Below are 21,490 nucleotides of genomic sequence, written 5' to 3'. Positions count from 1 at the left end.
CTGGGATTATAGGAATGAGTCACAGCACCTGGTCAGAACCAGTTAGCTTTTGCTTATTTAAAAAAAATATATGTATCCAAAAGTTAGTAGCTTAGTGCACCATTCAAATATATGGGTTGGCAATGAGAGCTGGGTTCTGCTGGGTGTTGATGTAGATCTCCCCTAGGGTCACCAGATGTTTACAGTCAGCTAACAAGATGTCCACAAGCCAGCTGGCCTAAGATGGTGTGTTGGTTACATTCATGTGTTAACTTCACTAAACTATGGTGCTCAGTAATTTGGCCAAACAGGAATCTAGTTGTTGCTATAAAGGTATTAGAAGTGACGAACATTTACAATAAATCAGTTTATATCCAGTAAAATTTACTTAATGTCAGTGGCTTCTTCCAATTTGTCGAAGGCTTAAATAGAAAAAGGCAGACTTCCCAAAAGAAGAGGGAATTGTACCAGCAAACAACCTTTGGACTTGAACTACAACACTGACCCTTCCCTGAGTCTCCAGCTTGCCAGCCTACCCTTCAGATGCAGGACTTCTCAGCTTCAATAATCACAAGAGCCTATTCCTTAAAATCTGTCATTTCATTCTCTTGTTTTATTCATTTTATAGCTTTCTTTTAAACATTATGAATAGTAACTATTGCAAGATTTCTGCCAAAAGGGACGAATAAATCAATAAGCTTGCACTTTCGTACATGTCTGCAGTTGCTTTCCATCTCAATTTATGTCGGTTGCATATTTGCAGCATATATATATATATATATATATATATAGCAATTTTTCCAAGTATCTGTATAAATACTTTACAAAGCCATTTATCTTTTACATTTACATGCAGTCACTACTTATCCATCATTACTCATTTGGTGACATATTACTGCAGTTGCAGTGCTATTTACAAGGTGTAGTTTTTCTACCAAATAAGTACATTAAAACAGCCTTTTTGTACACACAACATGCCTTCGTATTTCCTTGTTGGAATCTCCCTCCTTTGCCAGCCTGTAGACCCAGTGTTGCTGTTTCAAGTACGGAGCTATTGTTTTGAGCATCTCTACCTTTAATAAACTATTTTGCTGTTTAAAATGCATAAGCTCTGAGAGCCATGCATTTTTTCTCAGCATCCTTTCCAGTCCCAGTTCAACTTTCCGTGTACTTTGAAGGCATCTTTCATAAACTGAAATTGAAATTATGGATGTTTTCTATATTCCTCCTTTCATTGAAAATGGAATTTTCTAATTTTCAGCTAACTTTAAAGTACAAAGAGTTGGAGAAATAACTAGTCTAACATCTTTAGATGAGCAGAGAATGCTACAGTATCTTTAAGGTCTTAACATTTGAAATGCTTAATAGAGAAAATATTATGACACCTAAATCATACTGATAATTGTTTTATGATCATTGTTTAAGTTTTAATAATCTATATCATCCACAGATAAGAATATCAACATGACTGATGATTAAGATAGTGATAAACAGTGACAATCATACTAAGGTAGACTCCCATATTAATATCTCAGTCAAAAATTTATACAGATAAAGTTTAAAACTTGGATATTTTTCAACGAAAAACAATTTAAGATTTGTGGTTAACATTACCAATTTCATTATATTTAATGGATACTTAGCACCTTTACTTGGTATGTTACTGCCATTCATGAAGTTTTGAAATTTAAGAACTTTAAGCTAAACAATTTAAATAGAGTCTGTTTACTTTTCTAAATTTGCTTTGACAAAAACCTATAGTTTCAATAATTTTTCCATTTCCGATATAGTCGATTATGTACTTCCTTCTTTGTTTATATGTACATAGCATTGTTTGATATCAAATTAAGTTTCTTACAAAAATGTTGGTAGGGATTTCTTTGTGCTCTTTAAGGATATGTAATTTTGTCTTATGGAAAATAGCCATTTATTTTGAATACTTGGCTTGGAAAAAATAAGTAGTCTGCATTGTGAAAGCAATGGTAAAATTGTAGGTAGGCAATAAGAAAACATGACACATAAGAAAGATGTTTAGTTAGGAAACTTGGCTGGAAAACAGAGGAAGCAAATCCACAGATAATATATAACTGGTAAGATTCTAATCATTATTTGCTTTTAATATAGAGTGATTTCCTCTAATTTAACTATTAATGATCACACTCAGCATTTTTCTAAGGCAGGTAACTCTGCCGAATTGAAAACATCTGAATTAATTGTCTGAGTTCTATTTGCAGGGTTGCCAAATAATTTTCTTCTTTTCAAAATCCAACGTTACGCCTTATTAATTTAGCATGAATTTGATGTGTCAAGAAAATGGATTAATAGTACAGGAGTTAATCTGTCAGTATTTAAGACTGAGTAAAATAATAGACTGGCCAGGAAAATACTCTTTTTTAAAATTTGATGTCTCCAGTTACAAAGCACATATTTATTATTTTACTTTTTTATTATCAGAAAGTAGCGATTGGTATAAATGCAGATCTAATTGACACCTTTGTATATTGAATTTTTAAAAAGTAATTTATTCTTATTTCTTTAGAGGGTAACTAGAAAAGAAATAGAAATAGGAAAGATAGTCAATAGATTTATGCTAAATTATAAGTACTCTAAAGCTTTCATCTATTGGTGATAATGTTACCCAGTCTCCAAGTGGTTAAAGCACAATGAACACTAAAGGAAGAGTATTGGCATGAGAATAATACCAGCCAGGAGAAAAGTAGGGAATTTTGCTCATGTGAAAGAGCACATGACGTAATCCCAGCACTCTGGGAGGCCAAGGCGGGGGGATCATGAGGTCAGGAGTTTGAGATGAATCTAGCCAACACAGTGAAAACCCAACTCTATTAAAAAGACAAAAATTACCTGGGCATGGTGGAGGGCGCCTGTAATCTTAGCTACTCGGGAGGCTGAGGCAGGAGAATCGCTTGAGCCCGGGAAGCAGAGGTTGCTGTGAGCTGAGATCACGTCACTGTACTCCAGCCTGGGAGACAGAGCTAGACTCCGCCAAAAAAAAAAAAAAAAAAAAAAAAGGAAAGAAGAAAGAGAAAAAGAGAAAGAAAAAGCACATGAAAACCCTAGACCGCTGTCATTATTACTTTCTAAGATTAACTTTAATAGGCAATTACAAATGGTTGAAACTCTAGAGAGAAAATATAATGTTTCCATTAATAGTGCAATTATATTTTGAAAGTAAATATAGTGTTAGGAAGATCACAACAAGGATTCAAAAACCGAAGCTATTCATGTGGTCTTTTATCAATTGCTGTGGCATTACCTTGTGTCTTCTCTAGGACCACTCAGCTTGCATTATAGATAATTCAATAAATTGAATACAGTAAGTTTGTTTAATAAGCTGAAAAGAAAGAAGCTAATTAGTACTGTTGTTATTTTGCAACACTATTTTTACAATATTTCTGTCAGATCTTATCTTGCCACTCTTGATTGCAATCCTAGAAATATCCTTCAGTGTCTCTTGTCACTTTCAATTCTTCACAATGTCATTTTTCAGACAGTAACAGAATCTGAGCCTGTTAATGTTAAAGCATTGATTTACTATCCAATTACATGTCTTTGCTCTCCAGCTCAGTCCTAATCTGATGAAAACGTTTAGGAAGGAAGAATATTCGAGCATGTTTAATTTATTCTCTTTTTCAACCATTGCCTGACATATTCACTACCCTCTGTTCTTTTCTTTCACATCAAGGCTCAGAGAATCTAAAACCTTTCTCATTTTCTTGAAGAATCCTAAGATTTATTGAGATGGGTGACTTTCCTATCTCTCACGTTAAATTTCAGATTCCATAAAGTTTTGATCATGTTGTTTTATCAACTTGACTCCTATTCTTTATAAACATGCTTTACTTTCAATAGTACAACTGTCACCTTTCTTTCTAATTTAAAGCACCACAAACCTAAAGTTGTTGCATATAACAGATTTTAGGGAAAAAAATCTTTCACAGCAATGAGCAGGGACTAATGAGTTTGTTACCTGCGTCTGCTTAGGCTTATTTCAATGAAAGTAATCCAAAGCCAGTTCTCGAAATTATGCAGATTGTGCCTCTTCATGAAAAATACGAAACTCCCCAATGTAATAGACCTCAATTTCTACTTTATTGAAAAATTTTTTGCATTGTTTTCAAGGTAGGCAGGGAAGCGTTAAGAATATCTCCTTTAGGATGACGGGCACACTTTAATTTCTATAGGCATGGAGATAGCATGGTGTAGTGGGTAAGAGGACAGTCTCAGGAGATAGAAGTCTCTCCCTCTGGCCAGCTGTGTGACTCAGGAATGTTACTGCATCTCCCTTGGTTTCATACCTCTAGCTGAAAGTGGTGATAATGTAGCACCTATCTCATAGTGCTTCTAGGAGATTTCAATGACTTAGTTGTAAAATGCTTAGAGCAGGGTCTGGCTCAGAGTAAGCCTTACATATGAATTTATAAAGTACATGAATTGGATGGCGTCAGGTTACATCATTTCAATACAATGGAAAAATCATCATCTTGAGCAATAGGATATCAGGAAGGTATGAATGTAAAATTGCTTGGTCACAGAAGTCTCCGTCCCACGGCTAAATTCTTTATACAGTTTGTGATTCAATAGTAAACTCAAAGAAAGAGAAACAAACAAGAACATCATTTCTGGTACTTATGAATATTTCTCTGTGTATCTTTTATTAGTAATTTTGAAGATGTCTTTTCTTATTTCTCTCACTGGGAAACTCTGGAAAGATTACAATCTAGCATGGGAGAACAAAGGAGGACAAGTAGTTCTAGAAAAATACATAAAAGGAAACCAATTAAAATTGAATACTAGACATTTAACATGAGGTATTTTGCCACTTTGTGGCAGAAAATTTCTCTGTGGACGGACTTTTGAAGCATCTCCCTGTTTTCTAACAGATTCTCCATTTCTCTTCAAAAACTGCATCACTCAAACCACAAATGCCTTTTAATCTATCATACATCACAATTTTGCATAATAAAATATGTTAATTATATGCTTTTCTATTCAAAAGAAACTACCACTGCCCACTACCCCAAATTACAGAAATGAAACTATCTCTTTTTAAATAGTAATTTATGCTTCTGTTATATTTACTGGAAATATTAACCATGTGTAATAAGCATAGGTATCTCGTTTGTATCCAAATGATGTATTTGATCTGAATTTTAAAGGACTTTGAGTATATATTATTATAAACAACATATCTATCACTGAGCTCATCTTATATTTTCTGCCTTAAAGACCCCCTATTGTATGTGTCACTTATTTCAGGTAGTCATGATTCCATCAGTAACATACGTAGGACCTAAATTTATGTTTGGGTCTTCCTTTTAGTCTCACACAAATCTATTGTCATGGCATGCCTAAATTTTAGTGGTTATGTGTTTTCCAATAATTAGTTCTTACTCCCATTGACGTCATTCAGATTTCATCTCAAATCAAAGATGCACAAAGGATGACTAAAATAGTCACACAATTTTTTCTTCTTTGTCTTCCAATCGTCTCCTAGTTATATCATCTATTATTCTTTCATATTGACATTAAATGTTTCACAAACTTTCTCAACAGTTTTTAATAGCTGTTGAACAAAAAGTGCTCAACTTTTCTTTCATTAATTTCTTAAAGAGTAATTGATAACAGTCAGTCTGGTTTTAAAATCCTAGGTCCTCACTGGCTATATCTTCCACCTTCAGCCTTAGTCCACTTCTTTCTCCCTTCCTGGAGTTTCCATGCTTTTCTGTGTAAAAATTCCTCTACATCCCACAGACTATTCAAGGGCAATTTTAGACACAATTAAACCTTTTTTCTTTCAATGTAGAGGTATTAGTTTCAGTACCAAATATGTGATATTTATACACTGCTTGTGTAACACAAAATCCTTCTTACACTAGCATCATATTTCCTTCAGTTGGTTCAAATTTCCTAGTTCATTTTATTATTTTTTAGCTGAATTTTTATTCTGCATCTACAACAAAAAATGGTAAAATTAAGTTTGATTAATGTATTTTTATCAAAGTTCTGTTTGCACAATTTTACACTGATAAAATTTGAAATTTATCTCAAACTAAAACGATGCTGCAGAATAGTAGTTCAAAAGTAAATCAAGAGTTCAGCAAATCAGTAATATGAAAATCCAAATTACTAAATCCATACAAAATAAAATTGATTGCCAACCTTGTAATAACTATGTTATGGATGATATGAAATAATATATGAGTCTTGGTTTCAAGTTGCATTAAATATAAGGAGTAAAATAACAAAAAAACTGCAAAATTAAGTTTTAAATATATTTAGAAAAGATAGTTTTTACCATATCACACTTTTGTTGAAAGATAAATTAGAAAACTGAAATGATCAAGGTTTTAGAAAGAAAACATGGGAAGAGAAGATATACCTCCCAATAATAGGTGCCACAATTTTTATTATATTTATTCCTATATTAATAATTTAGATTCTGTTTTTCCTCCACTATAAATATAAATATTCGCTGTTGTCCTTATGCTTCACAGAGTCCAAATTTCATTTACAAAGAGTGATTGGTTTGTTTAACATATTGTCTGTAGAAAAAAAATACACCAATTCATCTTCTTACTTAATTTTTGTCATTATTTCAATGATGTGCCAAATTTCTGCATATTTTAATTTAAATATTTAACAACGGTTCACTGATTGAAACTATAAACACAATTACAAAGAGTAAAATATGTGACTTAGATCAAGTAACTCACAAATAAATCATTCTGAGTAGTTCCATGTATCTTTCACTTAAAACTAAGTGGCAAGATGAAATATTTTAGAACTCTCCACAGGAGAGAGGAGAAAAAGAAAGTGAACAAATTGAATAGCAATAGCAGCTTTTCAAATGGAAGAAGAACAGGAAAAATGAGGTTGTTATTTTTGTTTTAATGTCTATAGATTACCAGAAAATAGTTTCCTCTTAAGCATAAATAGCCAAAAATACCACTTGGTAGAAAGTTATTTTTCTAAGTGTCTGATGTAATTGAAACTTTTTGCTCTTTCTGCATTAGCTTAAATTGTAGGATCATTTTCATCACAGTTGATGCCTGTCAGGTAAAAACACCACGAAATGATTTTAGTTTAGGTTCATAAATTTTAATCATTTGAAATCAGATACAAAGACAAATATGCAGTATGATAAAAAATTTAAGACATTAGATATTCGTTCAATTTTTGATAGAGTTGGTGATGAGGTGTAGCTTCTGTGTTTTATTTAGAAAAAGAATTCTTGTTAATATTTGGTGGAGTTAATGAAAGCGCTACATGCTGGTTAGACTATTTGAGACCTCTATTGGACACATTGTGTAAGATTACTCTCAGAATTATTAATTTCAGACAAAGGAAAGAAGTTTAAAGAAGTAAGTCAAGATTGACATTTTGGTAGCCCAAATACCTAGTAATTTAAACTTTAATGCTCTCTATTTTAAATTGTGTTATACAAAGAGAATGTTGGCAACTAATCAGCAACAATGCATTTGCATTGCCCTATACTACTTTTACTTGTAAACGCAATAAAATTTTGGGCCATTAAAGAATATATATGAGGAGCCCATACACAGATCTCAACTATTATATTGGTAAATATTAATATCAAATAAAAATTTATTTAAATACATAGCATGGCTATGGTTATATTAATTATAAAATATGATTGTTAAACCGCTTACAAGTCAGGATATTTCATCAGAGTCAGAAAATAAATTGAATTCACATTTATAATTTGAGAACTCAATTACATTTCTCCCAAACCATATGGGATAGGTGACCTACCTCCCTTGGGTATTTTACTGGTTTTTCTCATGCATACTTACCTGAAAATAACTTAAAATAGTAAAAGATTACTAAACACTGGAAATGTTATGCACTGTCTAGGTTCTGCAGGCATAAAGGTTGATAAGTCAAATATGCTGTTAGCCTCACTGAATCTATAGTCTTGTATAAAAGTGGTGCTATGAAATTGTATATCATATCTTAAGCTAGATAAGAGTATGGGGGAAAAAAGGCAATGAGATGGGCACAATTAGAAAATAAAGAAAGTGCTCTTGAAAAAGGGGCCTCATTGCTCAGGCTTGAAGTCAGTGAATAAATTGACTAAATGAAAACAGGGTGACGAACACTTCCAATAAAACAAATAGTAAAGGAAAAAAAAAAAAAACATGAAAATCAAACAAGCAAAACAAAACCCCCTGATTTCCAGTAAAAGTGGTGGCCAGAAGGCATTTCAATGTTACCGGATCAGAAAAAATAAAAGAAAAGAAAAAAAAATGGAGTTAGATATAGAAATGGAGAATTGTGGACATTGGGATTCTGACAGAAGCCATGGAAATGGCAGAAATTTTTAAGGGAGAATAATGCCAAGATTCCAGACCTGGGAAAACCTTATGTTAAAGCATCCTGTAAAGAAGATAAGGCATTCATAAGAGACAGATAGAAACATCTACAGGATTTGGAAGAAGTCCAAGAAAATGTTATTAAGGCCAAAGAAACAGGTATATCTGCATTAAATATTAATGAGATTTTAATTAATATACAGACCAAATAATAATACCTTTTGCAATGAACTTATGAATAAACCTATTTATCTTACAAATAAGATTCTAGACAGAAATGCATAAACACAATTAAAAAATTAATCCCTGGATATTGAGAACGAAGGTGATGTTTTTCTTCTTTTCGGTTTTCCATATTTAATGTTTATATATCAATTATGTGATAAATCTGGAATTATTTCTTCCATAATTGTTTAGATATGATCTTTTTTTTTTACTTTTCCCTATATAGAAGAGATATTTTAACAGTATCTACTAAAGTAAAGCCAATGAAAATGATTAGTGTTTTCAAGCAGTTGCCAAGGAATTGCTCGTTTTAAACAAGTTCTAGGTAAATAAGTGAAGATAAAAAATGAAGTCAGCATACTTGAATATTCATAAGTGTTTATTAAATGAGAACAACAAAAAGGGAATTTTTTTAAAGAAAATATAAAATATTTTTATATTAAGGAAAAGACAAAGCATGCAAAATACAAAAGAACTGTTTTTTAAAAGAGGAATTTTTAGATATACAATCCTTATAAATCCAACTACATTATTAAAATTACCAAAAATAAGCATAGATAATAAAGGGATTATTGACCCTTAATATTATAAAATTACAGAAGGATACTAAGTATATGTTGATTTCTCAAGAACACACATTATTTTTATAGTAGGTTAGAAGTTGCAATCTAATTTCAATTAGAAATGCTTTCATAAACATTTATCAAGATGGGTAATGTTTCTAATTGTCACTCAATGTCAAAAGTTTGGATCTATGTCATAAGGTAGTACCTTTCCATTTTATTTTTTACATTGGAACTATGAAACAAAATTTAGTAGAAAGTAGACTAGCTTGAACCATAATTAAAAGGTTTTATTAAAATACTAAAGGAGTCATCTTAAAAAGAAGCCTTCGTTATAATGCAATTTCATACTTTGATTGCAATTCTAATGCACAGTATTTTTTCATAAACCAATAAATATGTGAAAAACTAATCAAAGAAATTAAAGAACACCTCTAAATTAAAAAGCATTCAATAAGTTTCTGACTAAAGTTTTTTTTTTTTAATATTGCAGAAGTTTCCTTCTTGATAATGGAATAGATATTGAACAAAGTTTCAGCATTGTTTTAACATATTGCTCATTTAATAAAAAGTACAATAATAAGATGCCAAAAAGCAGAAAGCTATTACTAAGCCCTTTGGATATTTATGGCGTTTAGTGAAAATATTGATAGAATGTTCTATCAAGACACTAGGTTCTTGGCACTCTAAAGCAAAAATCACTGTTTACTTCTTCATAGGTTGACCGGTAAAAAATGTATCTCATTGCAATTTACAAGTTTTCCAAATGAGTATTAAGAAACATAATGAGTACAGAATTTTCAGAATATGCCTCATTTCCACTCACCTAAACACATGAGCTACATATTAGAAACTCCTGAATCAAAGTGACATAATGTGCTTAGTTTGAAATCTAATTTTAGCTAATTAAAAGGCATGCATGCGAACTAGATAGTTTCTCACATGACAAAAGCAACAGATGTGCTTAGGAACAAGAGTATCATTAACAAATTGAAATGATAGGGAGATGAGCACTGTCATGGTGACATAAAAGTTCAGATTATTAGTGAGCTGATTCTCATTAACTGTAGGCTGGCAGAACCCAGAGAAGTCTGGGTAGACAACACCGAAAAACACATGAATTGGCAAATAGTGTTCTTAATAAAAATTCAGCTAAGACACTGCAAAGCTGTCTACTACTTAGGAACCACTAAAGCAATTAGATATATAAAACTTTGAATGTTATTAAGGTTACAGTAGTTAGACATGCAGACATAAGCAAGTGATATGGTTTGGCTGTGTCCCCATGCAAATCTGATCTTGAATTGTGATAATCTCCATGTGACAAAGGTGGGGCCAGGTGGAGATAACTGAATCTGAGGGGCAGTTTTCCCCCATACTGTTCTTGTGGTAGTGAATAAGTCTCAGGAGATCTGATGGTTTTATAAAGGGGAGTTACCCTGCACAAGCTCTCTTGCCTGGTGCCATGAAAAACGTGACCTCGCTCCTCATTTGCCTTCAGCCATGATTGTGAGGCCTCCCCAGCCATGTGGAAGAGTCAATTAAACCTCTTTCTTTTATAAATTACCCACTCTGAGGTATGTCTTTATTAGCAGCATGAAAACAGACTAATATAGTAAATTGGTACCACAAAGGGTGCAGTGCTGCTGTAAAGATACTCAAAAAGATGGGAGCAACTTTGAAACTGGATAACAGGCAGAGTTTGGAAAAGTTTGGAGCTCTCAGAAGAAGATAGGAAGATGTGGGAAAGTTTAGAACTTCCTGGAGACTTGTTGAATGGCTTTGACCAAAATGTTGGTAGTGAAGTAGACAATAAAGTCCAGGCTGAGGTGGTCTCACATGGAGATGAGGAACTTGTTTGGTACTGGAGTAAAGGTCACTCTTGCTATGCAAAGAGACTGGCAGCATTTTGCCTCTGCCCTAGAGATCTATGGAACTGTGAACTTGAGAGAGATGATTTAGGGTATCTGGCGGAAGATGTTTGTAAGTGGAAAAGTGTTCAAGAGGAAGCAGAGCATAGAATTTTGGAAAATTTGAAGCCTGACAATGCAGTAGAAAAGAAAATCTCATTTTCTGGGGAGGAATTTAACCCAACTGCAGAAATTTGCATAAGTAAAAAGGAGCCAAATGTTAACCACTAAGACAATGGAAAAAAATGTCTCCAAGACATGTCAGAGGTCTTCACAGCAGCTCTTCTCATCACAAGCTGGGAGGCGTAGGAGGAAAAAATGGTTTTGTAGGCCAGGCCCAGGGCCTTGCTGCTTTGTGCAGTCTCAGGACTTGCTGCCCTGTGTCTGAGCAGTGGCTAAAAGGGGCCAATGTGGAGTTCAGGCTGTTACTTCAGAGGCTGTGAGCCCCAAGCCTTGGTGGCTTATGTGTAGCGTTGAGCCTGTGGGTGCACAGAAGTCAAGAATTAAGGTTTGGTAACCTCCATCTAGATTTCACAGGATGTCTGGAATGCCTGGATATCCAGGCAAAGGTGTGCTGCAGGGGAGGAGCCTTCATGAAAAATCTTTGCTAGGGCAGTGAGGAGGGGAAATCTGAGGTTGGGGACCCTAGACAGAGTTCTGTGGGGCACTGCCTAGTGGAGATGTGAGAAGAGGGCAACATAGCAAAACCCCATCTCTACAAAAAATACAAAAAAATTAGCAGTGAATGGTTGTGTGCACCTGTAGTCCCACCTACTCAGGAGGCTGAGTTGGGAGGATCACTTGAGGTGAGGAAGCAGAGGTTTCAGTGAGCCAAAATGATGCCACTGCACTTCAGCCTGGACAATGGAGCAGGGCTATCTCAAAATTTTTTAAAAAATTGATTTAAGTCAAAGTTGTATACATTATTTATTCACATAAAAATTTATTATCACATAATCAAAGTGGTTGTTTCTTATATACAAATGTATCTTAAAAAGTTGATATCACATACAAATGCAGGAATCTCAAGAATGAGTTTTTACTCATGTCTCCAACTCAAATCCATTACTACATGTATCATTCTAGTTGGAGATATTAAATACAAATGGCTTCATATAGAAATATTTTATATATCTGTATTTATTTTCTAATATTCTCCAATGAAAGGATAAATAGTTAATTCTAAATTTAGGGCAGGAAATATACAGGATGATCTTGGAGCTTAAAGTTATTCCAGAAAGTAAGAAAGTGCTGGAACATATGCGCACACACACACACACACACACACACACATACACACACACACACACACACACACAATGACAGGCTATGTCAAAGGGACATAGGAACCAGCAAAAAAAGATTTCAATGGCCAGAGCTAAAACATTTTGAATAACAAAATTAAGTAGTATTGTATTATAATCTACAGAATAAATATTAATGTGCTAATATTGTTATAAATGAATGATTGAATAAGTAAATAAATGAGGGAGAAGAGACTAATTTCACATAAAGTGTAATTTCAAAGTGTTTATGTAGATATTCTTAAGGAGCTAGAGTTTCACTGCCTGCTATTTAAGTATAGTCTATGTATAGTGTCTTCGTTCCAGATTACAGTATGGAAAAGAGGGATAAAAAGTATAACTTTGCAGTATAGAAAACTGTCAAACATAACCACAACCAGGAAATCAAGGTCAACATCAATAGTGATGTCATTGATCATGTGTTCCCTTTATGTGATGTAATGTCAATGGTACTTCTGTGTTCTTTCTTCAAAGAAACTCATAACTTCCCACAAATTCTAATTCAGTAATGGTCCACAGAGTTGAGGTAATCAAAGACAAGGAAAGTCTGAGAAAATTTTACAGCCGAGTGTAGCCTAAGGAGACATGATGATTAAATGTGATGTTGTATCTTATATGGTATCCTGCATCAGAAAAAGATTAGGTAAAAACTAAAAATATATAAATAGAGTGGACTTTAGTTAATTATAATGTATAAATATCAGTTCATTAATTGTGACTATTGTAATAATAGCAGAAACTAGCTGTGGGATATACTGGATGCTATTGTAATTTTTCTGTAAATCAGAACTGTTCTACATTAAAAGTTTATTAAATACATACACATCAAATGTAGTATAAGGTGTGAAATTGACACGAAATATTAATGTGCTTTCTTGATATCTGAAGGTAGAAGGGCCTCAAATGCCCTAGCCAAACATTTTACCACAAATTATGTTCCCACAAATATTTTCTCCTAATCCTTATCATGAAGACCAGCTACAGTGCCTGTTTATCCCTGAGTAATGGGCTTCAGTGCCCCATCAGCAGCCCATAGAATTTTCGAAAAAGACAATCATACCCTCATCTGGAACCCAGGCGTCACCTGGCTCACCTCAATTTCTTATTAATATACAGCTTGCCTTCCATAGCCCAGCTTGTTCACGCTGCTCCAAAATAAAACCCCCATATTGGCCTGTGTGGCCCATGGTGTCCTCTACTCCTGGGCTGTATGCATATGTGACTAATAAACTGCTGCCAATCTTATCCCTCCAGTGTCAGGGTTTGTATGTTCCACAATCTCCATAACCCTAAGATGGAAATTATTCCCTCCACAATGAGGTGAAGGGAAGGGACAAATCCAAGTGAAAGTGGCCAAAACTTTAGAACCTGAACTATCTCACTACATCTATCTTGTAACTGTTTTCAATTTCTTAACTACCCAAAATATGCCTCTCTACTCATCTCCCCCTTTTTCTTACTACTACTTGGTTTCTAAATACAGCTCCTAATTTCTGGCTGTATTTATTAGACATTGTTTTTTCTCCATTTAGAAAATCTGAATTCCTAAGGAATTTATGGATGCTGGGTAATGGCTCTACCACCACATGTAATCACCCTGAGATGTTCTTTGTTATAGCTTCTCTTCAATAACATTGCTTCGATTTGCCTTTTGAAAACTTGTGGTTATGGCTTAGATACATCTGGTGAAAACACAAATACTTCATAATACTGCATCTCAAAAATATGTATGATATGGTAAAAATTACAAATATTAACGGTTTTGCAGTAAAACCTACCATTTTATGTGTGTTATGTTGATTTAGATGTATTTTTAAAAAGAAAAGATTTGTTTAGGGAGTACTTATCTGCCAGTCTCCAGCCACTAACACATGTTATCTGTGAGATTAAATATATGAGGAGTTGAGGAGCTTAAAGCTTTGAAATAGCTAGTCATTAAAATAGAATAAAAAAATAGGTTTGCTAAATAATAGAGGCTCATCTGAGATGGATCAGAACACTCTTTTTGAATTACTATTTACTCTTCTCTAAAACTATCCAGATTTTATCTTTATTTTCAGGACACATTTTCAGTCATTACTGTATCATAAAATAACCAGGTCATATTTTTTCCATCTTCTATTCAGTTAATTCAAATAACACTATTAGTCAGAATTTTTTTTAAGAACTGATATTTTCTACCCTATATCAGAAGCTCTAGTAGATTGAGGATTATTTCATAAACATTTTTAAACATTTTTGGCCCCACCCAGGACATCAGTTTATTGACTTCTCCATCTGCTTCACTGTCCCTAACATTTCTTCCCTCCTCACACCCAGCTTTGACTCTGCATTCTTTCATTGCAATCATGTCTTCACAATTACCTTCAGCATCGTCTCTCTTTCTATGACACTTAACTGGAAAAAATCTCAACTCAGACTAAGGTAAATTATATGGTTTGGCTCTATCCCCACCCAAAGGTCATCATGAATTGTAGCTTCCATAATTCCCACATGTTGAGAGAAGGACCCGGTGGGAAGTCACTGAATCATGAGGGCAGGTCTTTCCCACTCCGTTCTTATGATAGTGAATAAGTCTCACAAGATCTGATGGTTTTATAAAGGCAAGCTCCCCTGCATACGCTCTCTTGCCTGCCACCATGTAATATGTGACTTTGCTTCTCATTTTCCTTGCACCATGATTGTGAGGCCTCCCTATCCATGTGGAACTGTGAGTCAATTAAACCTCTTTCCTTTATAAATCACCCACTCTCTGGTATGTCTTTATTAGTAGCATGAGAATAAAAAACTAATGCAGTAAATATAATAATACACATGTACAGGCATGTGCACATGAGCACACATGTACACATGCAAACACCATTACCACTGCTGCATTAAATTTAGGATCATGAAATTCAAGTGAAATTTTAATGATGACAAGAATTACTCTACATTTTCCTAGAATCCCAGTGGTTCCCAACTTTATCAGTCAGAATAATCTAGATAATGCTGTGTGAACAAGCAACCCCTAAACTTTATTGTAAGGATACAAAACAAAAACAAAAGTAAAAACAATGGCTTATCATAGTTCTCACCACTCAAAATCTGTAGCAATACTGGGAAACTTTCTTGGACAGCTATCATGTAAGTGTGACTAGCATTCACCCTTACAACATCTTATAATTCCAGGATTGCTGGTCAGGAAAAGAGTTCTCTGGGACATGAATTGTTCATCAATTGATTGCCTGAGATAGATCTCCCAGATAAGTGAAACACATTCAAACGGACAAATTGAGTCAAATAATGACATCTAACCTCAAAGTAGAAGAAAATTGAAATCACTGCCAAATACAAGTGTCACATTCCACAAATACAGGATGCCCAATTAAATTCAAATTTCAGATACAAAATGAACAATTGTAATATAATTGTATACCATGCAATATTTGGAAAAATATTTTTACTAAAATACTGATCCCTGCCTATAATGTAATTAAGTGTCCTGTGTATTATCTGGCAACCCTATACTCAAATATGCAGAGAATTGAAAATATTGTTGAACAGTACTATGTACACTACTGCAAAATTGTCCTATCGTTGCTCATTTTTAAAAAGTTACAGTATTCATGCTCTTTTGAAGCCCCAGTTGAACCAGCTCAGGGAATTTTATTGAGTGACTGCATAGCAATTAGTTATCTATGTAACGATTGATGGACATTTTTAAGATACCTATAATTTTGTTAATGCAGATAATGAATCTCAATGTGGCTAAGTTTAATAAGTAATTGACTATCTTCTACATAATCAAAATTATGATGTGCATAAAATTTCTGATTCTGAATGTCTATAATTTATTTTTAAAATTTCATTCTAAACTGATAACCACTGGGCTAAACAGATCTTCAATATGTTCTTCTATATACTCCTAAGTTTACTAAAGTAGCTTGAAATGATACAGAAAATCAACTGTAGAAAGAGAATAAAGAGGAAATTCTCCTTTTGAATCATTAGTTTTTCTCTCCTCTTACCAGAGTTAATTCTTTAAGTATGGGAAATATTATTCTCAGTTTCAGGTGTCTGTTTTTTTTCTTTTTTCTTTTTTTCTTGCCAAGATTAAATAAGCCCTTTAGGAGTCCATTGACAGAGTTTAACCTAGAAGCATGAGTGACTCCAGGGATTACTGTGTGTCCTCCATTGTAGTTCCAAAGAACATAGCTCAGTATTCTGTGTATAATACAAACACCTTAACTGCTTGATGAAAGAATGACGAAAGGTAAAATATACCTACATAATTTTTATTCATCAATGCCTTCCTTAGAGAACCAATTCTGTAGGCTGGCCTTTTATAGAATGAAATAATGACGTCCAGAAAGTTTATTTGCATTCAAATGTGATGCTTGAAATGGAAAAAAAAAACTTTCATACATGATTCAGTTATCTATATTTAGTATGTCTAATAAAAAATCTGGATGACCTATCTTCCTTTCAAAACTTCAACATTCCACTGTTTTGATCACGTTACTGAAAGAAGACAGCAAAACGAATACTTGAAAAACTCTATTTTAGACACTGTGCTTCTGTGATGGCAGGATATACAAATATGCAGCAAAGTAATACCTTTGAGTCAAATCAGGCCCACATTTTATTGTCACAAAAAACCAACATCCTGACATCTGCATGAGTAAGTGTTGCAAAATATTTGAATTATCCAACTTCTGACATATTCTGAATTCATATACAATTCAGTTTCACATAAATTTGTTACATGGAAACAAATATGTCTAAAGAAAATAAGTTGCTATCTTATGCACTGAGTACATTTGAGTATAAATCTGAGAAGACATCACGGAGTAGTTAGTTATGGTGAAAAAATAACATAACAAAATTAGCATTCACAATATTATTTATCTCTAAACAAACCCTTTCAATCCAAATGTTTTGAGGGATTTATAAGACATTTGAAATTTTATCACTAATAATGATTACTTTCAAACGCAAAGACACAAAATCTTTCTTGGATACTTTTATGATTCCTGCATAGTGCTAAAACAGGAAGAATCTGTCATTTATCTTCTCCAAGGTATATCAGCAAGGCCATATAAAAAATAGAGAAGATATATAACAGAAATAGCTAAAAAATGAATGTTTATCTTAGGATTTCTATTTCTTTTTATGTTGTTAGGAATAAAAATCTATCCTGCACATCATATTATTGTCCAGAGTAATCTAAATATCCAAGTTAACTCTCCAGTGGGTTGTAAGATGAATAATTGAAATCAAAATCAATATCTGTTTGATTAAAAAATCTATCCTTTTTCCCATCCACCAAAACTCCTATTAGTAAAATTCAGTGTAGTCACATTCCTAGGAATTATTTTTTTAATCAGTGAAAGGCATGCACATGTACACACATTGTGTATGTGTAATTGATGCATGCACAAATATTTTCAAAATTTGTGGATTTAAATTAAGATAGTCAGAATTAAGTTAATCCCTTACTGTCTTTTTTCATGGAATTCTCATTCTCTAGATCTAAAAGTATTCTTTTCCTTTTTTTTTTTTTTTTTTTTTGTGCAGTGGGGTACATCTGCAGAATTGTTACATGGGTAAATTGTCTGTCATGGGGGTTTGGTGTATGGATTATTTTGTCACCCAGGTAATAAGCATAGTACCTGATAGGTAGTGTCTTCATGCTCACCCTCCTCCCAGCCTTTCCCTTCAAGTAGGCTCCACTTTCTATTTTTCCCTGATCTGAAAGTATTCATAGTGTTTAGGGTAAACTTCTGTGGTGAAAGACTTTGACATTTTCTCTTCCAATACCTCTAAAAGATAGTAAATTTCACTTGAAACAAAGAATGATTAAATAGTTTTATGAAATCTGCCAATTTACAATACTATCATGAATACAGTAAGTACTATCAGGTTTTAGGTCTCCACTTAACTCTTAAAATGCTCAATTTTAGATGATATTAGTGGTTGGAAAATCACTAACATTTTAGTGTTTTAAAAATCATTAGACTATTATTTTATTTGGAAATGACTTGATTCACACAGGCCAAGTTTTTTTAAATCAAAATTGTCTTCTAAATTAGTTAAATTTAGATATCCAAGGTCACTTTTCAATTATTGCTGGACAAGAAAATTATTTATCCCTTTCTTGCTATTGTTGAAAGAAATGTCGAACTTTAATAACATGATAGATGCAGTATCTATGTGGACTTAACTGGAATTGGGAAGCAACAAGCTTTACTGGAAGGCTTCAAATGGCCCTTTGCTCATTATGTTGTAGCTCTAAAAGGAAGGTATTCTCTTCCTATCTGGGAAAAATGGAACCAGAGATCTATAGTCTAAGGTGATCAAATTGCCCTAAGTCTAAGTGACTGTGCTTCTCTCCTTCCTTTTTCCACTAGTTTGCCCTTTCTTCAATATAATCCATTTCTCTCTCTTCCTTGCTTTGTGAGTATATTTAAAGCTGCTTATTTAGAGACCAAAAATATTAACTATTACTTTGGGTAGAGTCATTGGCATTAATAGAAATATGCCACCACATAATTTTATTTCATTTTATTAATCATTTGTTTTATAGAAATGTTCATTTTAAATGAACTAGTTATATCAAAAGATCTCCAAAAAGATCCTTTGAAATAATAAGTCTGTGAGCCATATTTTAGACAATGCCACTTGTATAATCAGTTGGATTATAAGCATTACTGAAGCAAAATTATCTTTATATTCATTTGAATCTATTTTTAAATTTCAAATTAATATGGCATACAAATTTTGTACATGTAGAATAAACTTAATCTCTATTCATGTATTTGGTTTTAGCAAATGTAAAAGAGTGTGTATGTGTGAATTATTTGTGTATTCTATAGAATAAATTCAAATGTGTGTTATAAAAATATCCAGCCAGGCTGGGCATGGTGGCTCATGCCTGTAATCCCAGAATTTTGGGAGGCCGAGGTGGGCGGATCACCTGAGGTCAGAAGTTCCAGGCCAGCCTAACCAACATGGAGAAACCCCGTCTCTACTAAAAATACAAAATTAGCTGGGCATGGTGGCGCATGTCTTAATCCCAGCTACTCGGGAGGCTGAGACAGGAGAATTGCTTGAACCCAGGAGGCAGAGGTTGAGGTGAGCCAAGATTGTGCCATTACACTCCATCCTGGGCAACAAGAGCAAAACTCCATGTCTCTCTCTCTCTCTCTCTCTCGCTTGCTCTCTCTGTCTCTCTCTACATATGTGTGTGTGTGTGTGTGTGTGTGTGTGTGTGTAGATATATCTCCAGCTAACATAATTAAAAATCGGTAACGTTTACTGAGCCCTTACTTTCTACCAGACAGATACAAGTAGAACAGAAAAATACATTATCCTCCCTTAGAATCGAGACTTAGGGAATGAAAGCAACTTGCTGTTCTTGCTGCTAGCAGATTTTAAAGCAGGGGTTTTAATCAAAATATGTTTTACTTCAAAGTCTGTCATATTAACAGTACCTGGCTGAGTGTGGTGGCTCATGCCTGTAATCCCAGCACTTTGGGAGGCTGAAGTATGTGGTTGCCTGAGCTCAGGAGTTCAAGAGGAGCCTGGGCAACACGGTGAAAATTCTGCTCTATTAAATACAAAAAATCAGCCAGTGGGGTGGTGTGTGCCTGTAGTCTCAGCTACTTGAGAGGCTGGGGCAGGAGAATTGCTTGAACTCAGGAGGGGGAGGTTGCAGTGAGCCAAGATCACGCCACTGCACTCCAGCCTGGGCGACAGAGTGAGCCTCTGTCTCCAAAAAACAAACAATCAAAAAACCAGCACATTATATACTTTTTCAAAAACATGTAAGAAATCTAGGAGCTAATAATTTTATTATTTTAAACATCATTTAATAAAAGTAACTCAGAAAAACACTCTAGCTATGTATACATATCTGCCACAATAATAACATAATCAGCAAAAATAGATTAGTGCTGTGTAATTTTATAAAGAACACAGGTCATTGTGATGACAAATCGGCCCAGAACTACTCTTCTAATGTTTGCAACTGGAAACCCAAACCACACCTCATATGTTTATTCGCACTTCAGACAATTGTGCACTGGAGAAACACACCATACACACACAAACACATGTATGTATCTATGTGTATAGTTGTTGTTTTGCTTTATTAAGAAGAAAATGAGAGCAGCCCAGTTCAGTCTTAAGAGACTAGTGATGCAAGCTCTTCTCTAATTTTATGGTTGAATCCCAGATTAATGTTTTTGAAAGACAATGTTTATAGAACTGTTTACTAATCTTTTGACTTTCCAAATGTGGATAATCTTGATGGAATTTTTATGACATCTGGCTACTTTAATTTCCTCTTTCCTTTCTGTTTTTCCTAGTTACCCATCAATTTCAGAATCAGCTTTTCTGAGCCAAGTAACTAGTTCCTGTTATTTCTCTTTTCAGATAAATTATTTTCTACTTTGAAGAATACATGTTTTTCCTTGATTCTTCATCCTGTCTTTCCCCAGTTGTGTGCTTAGAACACTTACATTACAGATGCAGAGGTCTGCTAAGAAACCTCTAATTGAAATCAGAAATAGTTTATTCACTAGAATCAAGGAAACAAAAAATGGTAGCTTTTTCTATGAAGTTCTTATAATAGATAGCTCATTGAAATGTGGTACAAAATAACCACATATAAATAAATATATGTGCTAGTAAAATTTGTTAATTTGTTTTAGGGTTTAATTAATTCCAGTAGGCTTTGGATGTGCAGACTTGTTCTTTCTGTTGATTTTACAGAAGGATGTTTTGATTGAGCTGATCCTTAATCGAATTCTTTTACTCACTCAAACACCCATTAAATTATTTATTTACTTCTACTCTACTGTACATTCTGAGTTTGATACTATGTTGAGATAAAAAGTTGCATATAATATTCCCTGTCTTTCAGCACCTGTTAGTCTCATGCAGGAGACAGAAAAATAGAGTATAGGACAATACATCACCAATTAGAGTTCTGTTTCAAGAGTGAACAGGATAATTTTGGAGAAATCATAGGATGAAGAATCATTTCTTTTGTAACTTGAAAAAAAAGAAAATTTCTTAAACTTCTGAATTCAGAATGAAGAATTAATTTTAAAAAGGGGGAAAGAAAATTAATAAACTTTAATCTATTTTAAAAAACTGTGCATCATAAT

The 21,490-nt window shown here is 33.7% G+C and overlaps 1 long non-coding RNA gene across 1 annotated transcript in view; it reads right to left on the bottom strand.

The window, feature by feature from the left end:
* Positions 1-2,849: 2,849 nt before the first annotated feature.
* Positions 2,850-21,490, bottom strand: part of LOC131383777 (uncharacterized) — a 235,146-nt gene continuing 216,505 nt past the window's right edge. The window contains exon 3 of the long non-coding RNA XR_009214042.1: positions 2,850-2,972. This is a non-coding gene — a long non-coding RNA (uncharacterized LOC131383777). The remainder of the gene's footprint in view (positions 2,973-21,490) is intronic.

This window comes from Hylobates moloch, unplaced genomic scaffold (genome assembly GCF_009828535.3).
Source record: "Hylobates moloch isolate HMO894 unplaced genomic scaffold, HMol_V3 SCAFFOLD_6, whole genome shotgun sequence".
In the NCBI taxonomy this organism is placed as follows: Eukaryota; Metazoa; Chordata; class Mammalia; order Primates; family Hylobatidae; genus Hylobates; species Hylobates moloch.
This window is presented reverse-complemented; position numbering and strand designations above follow the sequence as displayed.